Genomic DNA, 10,740 nt, shown 5'->3' with positions numbered 1-10,740 from the left:
AATAATGAAAATTAAAGAATGAGCATTAAGTGCTCAGCCATAAATGGTTTCTCTCAGGACTACAGATCATTTCAGAAGAAGAGGAGGAATAATGAAAGAGCTTGACGGGGTGGAGGGTGTGAGAAGTGCTGTGAAGCATTGAACATAGGCATGAGGAGGCCATTGTAGCCTTCATTGTAGTTACAGAAGCTGTGAGTGTCTGCTCACCAGTTACCCAAGATAGCGTCTTTGAACACAGTGACATGGAAGGAAAATTAGCTTACAAGTCACCATGCAGTCCTAGAGACAGATGTTGGAGAGAGACGGAGAGACTGAGAGAGAGAGAGAGAGAGAGAGAGAGAGAGAGAGAGAGAGAGAGAGAGAGAGACTGAGAGATCAATAGTAGAGTCCCTGGCAAAGTGCCCATGCTCCTATAAATAATCCTTCACCTGTCATCCAGTAAACAACTCTTTAAGTCATTAAAAATAAAAACATGAATGGAGAAGAGGGAAACTGTTGTGAAGTAGAATCCAGTTAGTAGGGCTGTGAGGCAGACAAAAATATTAAAGATACATAATCTATAGGAATTCATCATATGAATGTATAAAAATGTCATAAAATCCATTGAACACAGTATGTATTTTTTTGTTTTGTTTTTAATTTTATTTAATCTTTTTTTTTACACTCCAGATTTATCCCCCTCCTGGTCTAATTCTCTAACTGTTCCACATCCCATACCACTTCCCCCGTCTCCACAAGATTATCCCCACCCCTCAATCTTCCCCACCAGACCTTACCACTCCCTGGGAACGACTGTCTCTTGAGGGTTAAGTTCATCTTCTCTGATTGAACCCAGACCCAGCAGTTCTCTGCTATATAAGTGGTGGGGGCCTCATATCAGCTGGTGTATGCTGCCTGGTTGATGGTCCAGTGTCTGAGAGATCTCTGGGGTCTGCTGGTCAGTCTCATAGTATGTATTTTAAAATGGAGAAGTAGGGTTCATTAAATCACAATTTTAGGGAATCTTCCCATTTTTGACCGAGTTACATATTGCTCCAAAGAAACTATGTTACATACCTTTTCATTGGTGTAAAAGTTTGTAACATTCACTTTATTAGTGTTTCTACAATAACATTTAAGAGCATGTCTTAAATTTCAATTATGGTGGTTGCAGTAGATATGGTTTAGTATCACCAGTTTAGTTCTGCCAATCTACTAACAAATATAAAGACACAAACCCCATAACCATGTGACTAAGAAAATTAAGAAATAACCTGTGATTCAAAAGATTTCAAAATTGAATAAGTAGAGGACCACACAATACCCAAAGAAATATTTATCACTCAATACAGTTTCACAATATGTGTCTCACTTCCAATATTCCCAAACATTTTCCTTTATTGTGCTATTTCTATTATGAATCTAACCATGAATTAATTGTATGGCTACACTCAATATAAAGAGATAAGAGTGGTGATGGTAACAACTGAAAATTAATTGTACATTTCACTTTGAACTCAATTCAATAAAATACGTTTCTTATCTTTCAAAAGAGTTGTGCGTAGAAGAAAGACATAAGTCAGCGGATAGTTGTGCTGGACTGAAAATACATGGAATTGCAGGGATGCCAATTTATATTCTTGGTGCAACCTTTATTTTTGACCATCTTCCCACATACTCAGCTGGCTTGTATTTAGGCAAGTTTTTCTTAATATGTATTCCCTATTTTGAATAATTATCAGATTTCTGTGTGGGTTAATGGATAGGTAGGTACTGTTGACTCTGTGATGACATTGTTCTAAGGAGTGATGACATGTTTGCATAACTTTAATTTTACATTGATACATCTGATTGTGAGATTTTTGAACACTAGACAAACCATCTAAATGCCACTGAAAATATTGAGAGAAATAGAAAGTCTGTGGATGTTTTAAGTGGGAAAATTTTCTCTTTGTCTCTGTCTCTCTTTCCCTGAGAGAGTGGGGAATGGATATGGAGGAAGAAGAAAGGAAAAGAAGGATGGGAAGAGTGGGGGAGAAGGAGATAATGGAACACACTGTCATCTCTTCCATTTACAATGTCTTATGTAAACTGTGTCCTACATTAAATAGGCATTGATTCACCCCCCCAAACAATGTAGTTTATGTTACATTTAATGTATACATGAAATAAGAGACAATTACATTCGTAATTAAATTGTATGAGTATCTAATATTTGATTATATAAGAAAGTATGTCACCCAGTTGTACTCTTAGTCAGTAGTCTAGGTGGTTCTCTGAGATTGTCTCAGGTGTGATTAACAGTGACAATCAGTAAAGACTGAGTAAAGTGTAAACCTTTGAGATAAGAACAGGTCTGTCTCAAACAACATAGAGTCCTAACAGGACAGAGTCACTGTTCCCAAAGAAGCAATGATTGTGGCTCAGGACTCGTATCAACTCTAAGACTATCATCAACTCTTGTATAAATTTCCCACCAGGCTCCTGTTTTATTAATTTGAAACTTGTTAGAATAAACTCCAGAAATAGTTTCAAGAATATCTTTCCCCCTCTTTTATGCCCATTCCCCCATTCCCAGTTCTTCCTCTTTGTTCCTACCCATTTTCCCTCTGTTAAGTAACAGAGAATAGCATGAAAAATTATGTACATCACAGAGAGTTTACCTTTATTTTGATTTTCAAGCTGTTTGGTGCTGTGTTCATTTTCAAGGTATTGGGGAAGCTGCAAAAATGGGGGGATACATTCTAGGATTTTTACTAGGAGTCCAAGTTCTTAAGCCTAAGGATGAAACTTCAAATGCAGTGTAAGTCATACTATTTGCTTTTCAATTTGGTTTATGTTGTATAGAATACTTGTTGAATAGATATACTCAATAGCTCAGAAATACTACCTTAGAAAATGTACGTAACTCTGGGTATATAAATATAAGTACATCTATCGTGTGCATATGTATTTTTACTGTTTGAAATATGATCAAGACCATTACTTAGAAGTTCATTAACCTTTATATATTGTTGTATCGGCCATATCATTGGTAAAGATCTTTAGTAGTTTGGTTCTTCATGTAATGTAGCTACTAACATTTTATGGGACGTATAATTGCTAAAACTCTTTAACCATCCCTTTGGCTGCTGCCTTGCTTGCATGATACGCTGCTCACTTTGCCTTACTTTTCAGCTTCTTGAGATCCCAATGAATTAAATCTTGGTCTTTGTGCCTTTCCTATGGTAGTCCTGCCAGCAAGTTCCCTCTTGTGTCAGTGAGTTCAACCTATCTCTCACTTTCTCCTCTCTGAGGATCAGAATGTCTGGTTTTATATGGAGGCCAATGATCCACTTAGGGTTGACTTTTATGCCAAGAGACAGCTATGGACCTATTTCCATTCTTATGCTTGCAGCTACCACTTTTAACGCCACCATTTTTGAAGATAAACTTTTCTCCAGTGTTTATTTTTGGTTTATTAGTAAAAAAAATTCAGTGTCCATACATGTAGAGTTATGTCTGGGTCTTCAGGTTGATACCACTGATCAATGTGTCTGCTTTTATACCAAGACCATGCGGTTTATACTAATAACAGAATTTGAGATTATGGTATTCAGCAATTATTCCATTATTCAGGATTCTCTCTCTCTCTCTCTCTCTCTCTCTCTCTCTCTCTCTCTCTCTCTCTCTGCATGTGTGCACATTCATTTGTTTTTATTTGCAAAAATAAGAATAGTGTTGAGATTTTGATGGGTTTCTGTTGGATCTGTAGTTTGCTTTTGTTATGATCTCCATTTTCACTATATTAATTCTTCTGATCCATAGAGATGGGTGATTACACAAGTTTTTCACTCAAGATATTTTTTGATGCTGTTGTGAAATGTGTTGTTTAACTGATCTTTTAAACCTGTGTATAATTTGGATATAGGAAGGGCACTTAATTTTCTGTGTTGATTTTGTGTTCTGTTACTTTGCTGAAAGTGCTTATTGGCTGTAGGGGTTTGCTGGTGGAATCTTTAGGGTCTTTTATTCATAAAACATAGATTCTGAAAATTAAGATAATTCGAAATCTTCCTTTTGCATTTCTATCTCCTTGATCTTCTTCAGTTGTCTTACTGCCATAGGTTAGACTTCAAGTACTAAAATGAGTAAGTGTGGAAAGAATCATTTGTTCTTGTACCTAATTTTAGTAGAAATGCTTTGAGTTTCTTTCCATTTAGGTTGATGTTGGATGTGACCTTGATGTAAATCACCTGTATTATATTGAGGTGTGTCCCTTATATTTCTAGAATTATCTAAGACTTTTATTATAAAGAGATACTGCATTTGTCAAATTCCTTTTCTATATGTATTGTAATGACCGTGTGGTTTTGTCATTCAGTCTGTTTATGTGGTTAACTATATTTATTGAATCAAATATATGGACTTATATCTGCATCTCTGGAATTAAGCCTACTTGATCAGGGAGAAGGATCTTTTAAACATATATGTAAAGTTTGCAAATATTTTATTGAGAATGTTACATTTATTTATATATTCATTGCTGAAAACCTACATTACATTAACAGTAGAATCTTGACATACTTGAATTTAGAGTTCTGTCTAGCTTTTAAATAGTAAAAATTAATACAAACTCAGAGAATTAAACATCTTGATTAGAATTTCTGAAAAGCAGATGATAATGATATTAAAACAGGTAGAACAAGGCCAGCAGGATGTCTTATTGTATAGAGGTTCTGGCCACCAACCTTAAAGAACTTTCTTTGGAAGTCAGGTACCACATGATAGAAAGGACAAACTCCTGCAACTTATACTCTGATCTCCTTCTATTTCATACTCATAGACATCCCCATGTGTGAAAAATTGAAAAAAATAAAATTTCATAAACACTTCATAAAGAAAATCACTTTTTTTTTTAAAGATTTATTTTATTTTATTATATATATAAGTACACTGTAGCTGTCCTCAGATACACCAGAAGAGGGCATCAGATCTTTTTACAGATGGTTGTGAGCCACCATGTGGTTGCTGGGAATTGAACTCATGACCTCTGGAAGAGCAGTCGGGTGCTCTTAACCGCTAAGCCATCTCTCCAGCCCCCAGAAAATCACTCTTTAATAAATGGCTACTATATTAACACCTCAGTGTTACAGTGAACAAAAGTTTTCATCAAAAATGACCTCAGTTAAAATAAAATTAAAAATTTGCAAGTATTCCGTCCATAAATTAATCATTATAAATATATTCTTAGCAAAACAATTTGTTCATGTAACTTGGTCTCTGACACAAATATGTCCTAGCACATGGTAAAGGTACACAGTTGTAGTCTTAAAATTTTTTTTTTTTAGATTTTTTTCTTCCATTTTTATTAAATTGGTTATTTCTTATTTACATTTCAAATGTTATTCCCTTTCCTGACTTTCTGTTCATCAGCCCCCTAACCCCTCCACCTCCCCTTCCATATGGGTGTTCCCTTCCCCATTCACCCCCATTACAACCCCCACCCAACAATCCCCTACATCGGGGGCCCAACTTTGGCAGGACCAAGGGCTACTCCTTCTACTGGTGCCCCAACAAGGATATTCACTGCTACATATGAAGTTGGAGCCCCAGTTCTGTCCATGTATAGTCTTTGGGTAGTGGTTTAGTCTTAAAATTAAAGTGTGGTCAGATCTATTTACCTATTTTTTTAGTCATGTCTGTACGGTGCATGTGAAATGCCTGCAGTATTGAGCCCTTTGAAACCGCACTTACAGATGATTGGTAGCCATGACGTGGATACTGAAGTCAAAGCCCTGTTCCCTGCAAGCACATCCAGTTCTCATAATCTCTGCTTGGCATCTCTCTATCTCCCAGCAAAGATTTTTCCATGGATGTGGACCTGAAAATATTAATAATAGAATATTCCTTGATTGCTCTAGATCTTTTTCCTAAATGATTCAAACAAACAAACAAACAAATAAGTAAAAATCCCTTGGTAATTTTGAAAATTATACTATTGGGCTCAGCATTGAATAAAGAGAAGAGATGATGGTAGCCTAGAAACTCAGCAAAACCCAGCACAGGGTCTTTCATGTGCCCTCTACACCTTAACACCTACTAAGCTTTATGAAAAGCAAAAGAAACCTTAAGAAAAATGCAAACGACTCCTACAGGAAAATTGGAAAAACCCCAGAAGTAGCAAGTACACTTAGCATAAGGGGCCTGAAGGAAGGGATTTCAGATGTCATGTGACTTCAAGGGTCAGATGCCACAAACAAGAAAAGTCATGCAACCTAAAGTGCAAGGTTTCTTGCTACAGAGGTGCAAGATTTAAAGGAGCCAGAAAAAGAAGCAAGACTTGGTTCTGCAGAGGCACAGATTAAAATGGAGAAAATTTAAAGAGGAACAAGCAAGACTCTGTCTGCTACCTGAGTCATGTAACTGAAAAGGGAAGTGGGGAAGTGAGACTCTGATGGGAGGAAAAACAAAACAGTAACATTGAATACTAACAACCAGCTTTTGTCAGCAAAGCCCCCAAACTAATAGTGACAGATTACAAACGAATGCGAATTAACAGAAAACTCTCCCGCCCTTCCAACAAATTATGATTTGTTCTGTAAGTGCTCCTAATTGAAATGTTTTATCTTTCTCCATTAAAGTAAAACTCTTAACGGCTTTCGACAGCAGCAGCGTCGTTGGGGGAAATATTTTTTGTTTGTTGGTGCAATCTCGTTTTGTACATCTTTGCCACTGTTCTGCTTTCCAACTAGTTTACCTGGTGAGTATAAAAAGAATACAATTAGTTACAGTAACTTTTACCCTCAGTTCCCATAGGTATAGAGCAATAGGTATGGCTCTATTACATAGAAATAGCATCATAAGCTTGCTGTTTTTACCACATCAAGCAATATCACATCCAAATAGTATATATAAGAAGGTCATTTAGTATATATTTGTGTTGCTCCTTGTTTCTTTTTAATAATCCTCTTTTTCTTGAAAGTGCATAGGTGTCTTTTAAAAATGAAGGACACTGAAATCTATTTATCCTTGACTGTTAGTCAGATTCTCTAGTGTAACTAAACTTGAAGAATGAATCTCTCTGTCACTCTTTCTGTCTCTGCCTCTGTCTCTGTCTCTGCCTCTGTCTCTGTCTCTGTCTTTCTCTGTCTCTCTGTGGGTGTGACAACTAGAGAAGTAATGAAGTAACAGTCTGAAGACAGCATAAGAGAAGCTGGATAGACAGCAATGAAATACAGATAATACATGAGCAGAACTTGAGACAGGGAAAGGAATGAACAGGATTGGGTGGTCATGACATGTGGGAAAGCAATAGGGAAAGGGAACAAATAAGAAGAGAGTATGACGACATATACACATGAAAATACAGTCATGAAGTCAACCACTTCATATGCTACCCTAAAATGTTTAAAATAAGTGTTTAACAGCTCTAGCAATCAGAGAAATGCTAATTGAAACAGTTTGATATTCAATCTCTCACCACCTAGCATAGCTGTCATTAAGAAAGTGCCAATGAGATATTATCCAAGAAAAGTGAAACCTTCATTTCTCTTACTTTACTACTCACAACATGGTTTAAAACCTGCCTAGAAGATCTAAGTTGACAGTGGAATTTATTACCAGAAAATGCTTTGTGATGCATAAAAGTTGTTCTGGGAGGTGCCATTTTTGAGCTGTGGCATCAAATGTTTTTTTATTGAATATGGCTTTTCAATTCTACATTAAATTATAAATTAATTCAGCCATAGATACCACACTTTCAGCAGTTGAGAAACGTACATTATGGTCAAATGTAAGAAATTTTCATTTTCAAATAACTATGTTTTGCAAAGTATAACAGTTGTTGAAGAATTTGATTTCTAAAACATACATTGGTGTTAGTGTGTTTATCATAACTCACTTGCCATTCCATGACAAGATGGGATTATTATAATGTGTACAAATCCATGTAGTATATTTTCTTTTTTTCCCCTTTCTCCCCTCTCCCATACCACCCCTCCCTCTGCTTCTATGAGGGTGCTCCCACTCCAACTCACCCACTGACACCTCGACACCCTGGCATTCCCCTACGTGTGGAAATGAGCCTTCACAGAACCCAGGGCTTTTCTTGCTATTGATGCCAGACAAGGCCATCCTCTGCTACATATGTAGCTGAAGTCATGCGTCCCTCCATGTGGACTCATTGGTTGCTGGCTTAGTCCCTGGGAGCTCTGGTGGGGCCTGGTTGGTTGATATTGTTGTTCTTCCTGTGAGGCTGCAAATCTCTTTGGCTCCTTCAGGCTTTTCTCTAACTCCTCCATTGGAGACCCCTTTTTCTTTCCAGGGGTTACCTGCAAGCATTTTCATCTGTATCAGAAGGGCTATGGCAGAGCCTCTCAGGAGACACCTATATCTGGTCCTGTCAGCAAACACTTCTTGGCATCAGTAATAGTGCCTAGGTTTGGTGACTGCATATGAGATATATCCCCAGGTGGGATGACCTTTTCTCCAGTCCCTGCTCCACTCTTTGCTCCTGAATTCACTCCTGTGAGTATTTTGTTGCACCTTCCAAGAAAAAATGAAGCATCCACACTTTGGTCTTCTTCAGCTTCACATGATCTGTGAATTTTTTCCCTAAGCATTCCAAGCTTTTGGGCCAATATCCACTTATCAGTGAGTACATACCATGCGTGTTCTTTTGTGACTGGGTTACCTCACTCAAGATGATATTTTTTAGTTCCACTAATTTGCCTAAGAATTTCATCTAGTCATTGTTTTTAATAGTTGAGCAGTACTCTATTGTGTAAATGTATCACATTTTCTGTATCCATTCCTCTGTTGAAGCACATCTAGGTTCTTTCCAGCTTCTGGCTATTATAAATGAGGCTGATATGAACATAGTAGAACATGTGTCCTTGTTATATATTGGAGCATCTTTTGGGTATATGCTCAGAAATGGTATAGCTGGGTCCTCAGGTGGTAGTATATCCAATTTTCTGAGGAACCTCCAGACTGATTTCTAGAATGGTTGTACAAGCTTGTGATCCCACCAACAGTGCAGGAGTCTTCCTCTTTCTCCGCATCCTTGCTAGCATCTGTTGTCACTCGTGTTTTTGATCTTTGTCATTCTGACTGATTTGAAGTGTAATCTCAGGGTTGTTTTGATTTGCATTTCCCTGATGACTAAGGATCTTGAACATTTCTTTAGGTGCTTTTCAGTCATTCAGTATTCCTCAACTAAGAATTCTTTGTTTAGTTCTGTACCCCATTTTTAATAGGGTTATTTGATTCTTCAGAGTCCAACTTTGGAGTTCTATGTATATATTGGATATTAGCCGTCTATCAGATATAGGATAGGTAAAGAACTTTTTCTGATCTTCTGGTTGCCATTTTATCCTATTGACAGTGTCCTTTGCCTGACAAAAGCGTTGTTATTTTATGAGGTTCAGTTTGTCGAATCTTGATCTTAGAGCATAAGCCACTCGTGTTCTGTTCTGGAAATTTTCCCCTGTGCATGTGTGTTTGAGGCTCTTCCCCACTTTCTCTTCCATTAGTTTCAGTGTATTTGGTTTTATGTGGAGGTCTTTGATCCACTTGGACTTGAGTTTTGTACAAGGAGATAAGAATGGGTCAATTTACATTCTTCTACATGCTGACCTCCAGTTGAACCAGCACCACTTGTTGAAAATGCTTTTTTCCCCCACTGGATGGTTTTAGCTTCTTTGTCAAAGATCAAGTGACCATAGGTGTGTGAGTTCATTTCTGGGTCATTCTATTTCATTTATCTATCTGTCTGTCTCTGCACCAGTACCATGCAGTTTTTAATCATGATTGCCCTGTAATACCGCTTGAGATCAGGGATGGTGATTGTCCCAGAAGTTCTTTTATTGTTGAGAATAGTTTTCACTGTCTTGGGTTTTTGCTTTTCCAAATGAATTTGCTGGTTGCTCTTACTAGTTTTGTGAAGAATTGAATTAGAATTTTGATGGGGATTGCATCAAATCTGTAGTTTGCTTTTAGCAACACGGCCATTTTTCCTATATTAATCCTGCCATTCCATGAGCATGGGAGGTCTTTCCATCTTCTGAGATCTTCAATTTCTTTCTCCAGAGACTTGAAGTTCTTCTCATACAGATCTCTCACTTGCTTGGATAGAGTCACACCAAGGTATTTTCTATTATTTGTGGCTATTGTGAAGTGTGTCATTTCCCTAATTTCTTTCTCAGCCTGTTTATCCTTTGAGTAGAGGAAGACTATTGACTTCTTTGAGTGAATTTTATATCCAGCCACTTTGCTCAAGTTGCTTATCAATTGTAGTAGTTTTCTGGAGAAATTTTTAGGGTTACTTAAGTATATTATCATATTGACTGGCAGATAAGGAAAGATTATTTTCCTTGTGACTTATAGGTGCACACAAGTTAAGATTTGCGAAAAGAAAGGAACCTCCCACCATTGACAGGAGACTGAAAGATAAGGAAATTGGACCTCATGTGAAGGATTTTCTTCATGCTATTTGGGTAAAGTAAAATATTTTTGTTAACAAAGTATTTAAGTTGACCCATGTAATTTTAATAGATTTAAGACTATGACAAAATGATTTAAATTCAGGTGAAAGTTTAGTGTCTCTTAGTTAAATTAGACATTTTCATTATAATGGAAAGAAATATCCCCTTTATTTGATATTGCTAAAGATACTTCTAGTGCTAGAGACGATGATACCCAACTATTATTTTTATTTATTTTTAATTGGTTTGATTTTGTGTTTACTCTCTCTCTTTTTTTTCCAGGGGGAGGGGAAAT

At 36.9% G+C, this 10,740-nt stretch overlaps 1 pseudogene; it reads left to right on the top strand.

Annotated features, from left to right (window-relative positions):
• Positions 1-472: 472 nt before the first annotated feature.
• Slco6c1l-ps1 (solute carrier organic anion transporter family member 6c1 like, pseudogene 1) overlaps positions 473-10,740 on the top strand; it is a 51,084-nt pseudogene continuing 40,816 nt past the window's right edge.

Source organism: Rattus norvegicus, chromosome 9 (assembly GCF_036323735.1).
Source record: "Rattus norvegicus strain BN/NHsdMcwi chromosome 9, GRCr8, whole genome shotgun sequence".
In the NCBI taxonomy this organism is placed as follows: Eukaryota; Metazoa; Chordata; class Mammalia; order Rodentia; family Muridae; genus Rattus; species Rattus norvegicus.
Note: the sequence above shows the minus strand (reverse complement) of the source record. Positions and strands in the feature narration are given on the sequence as shown.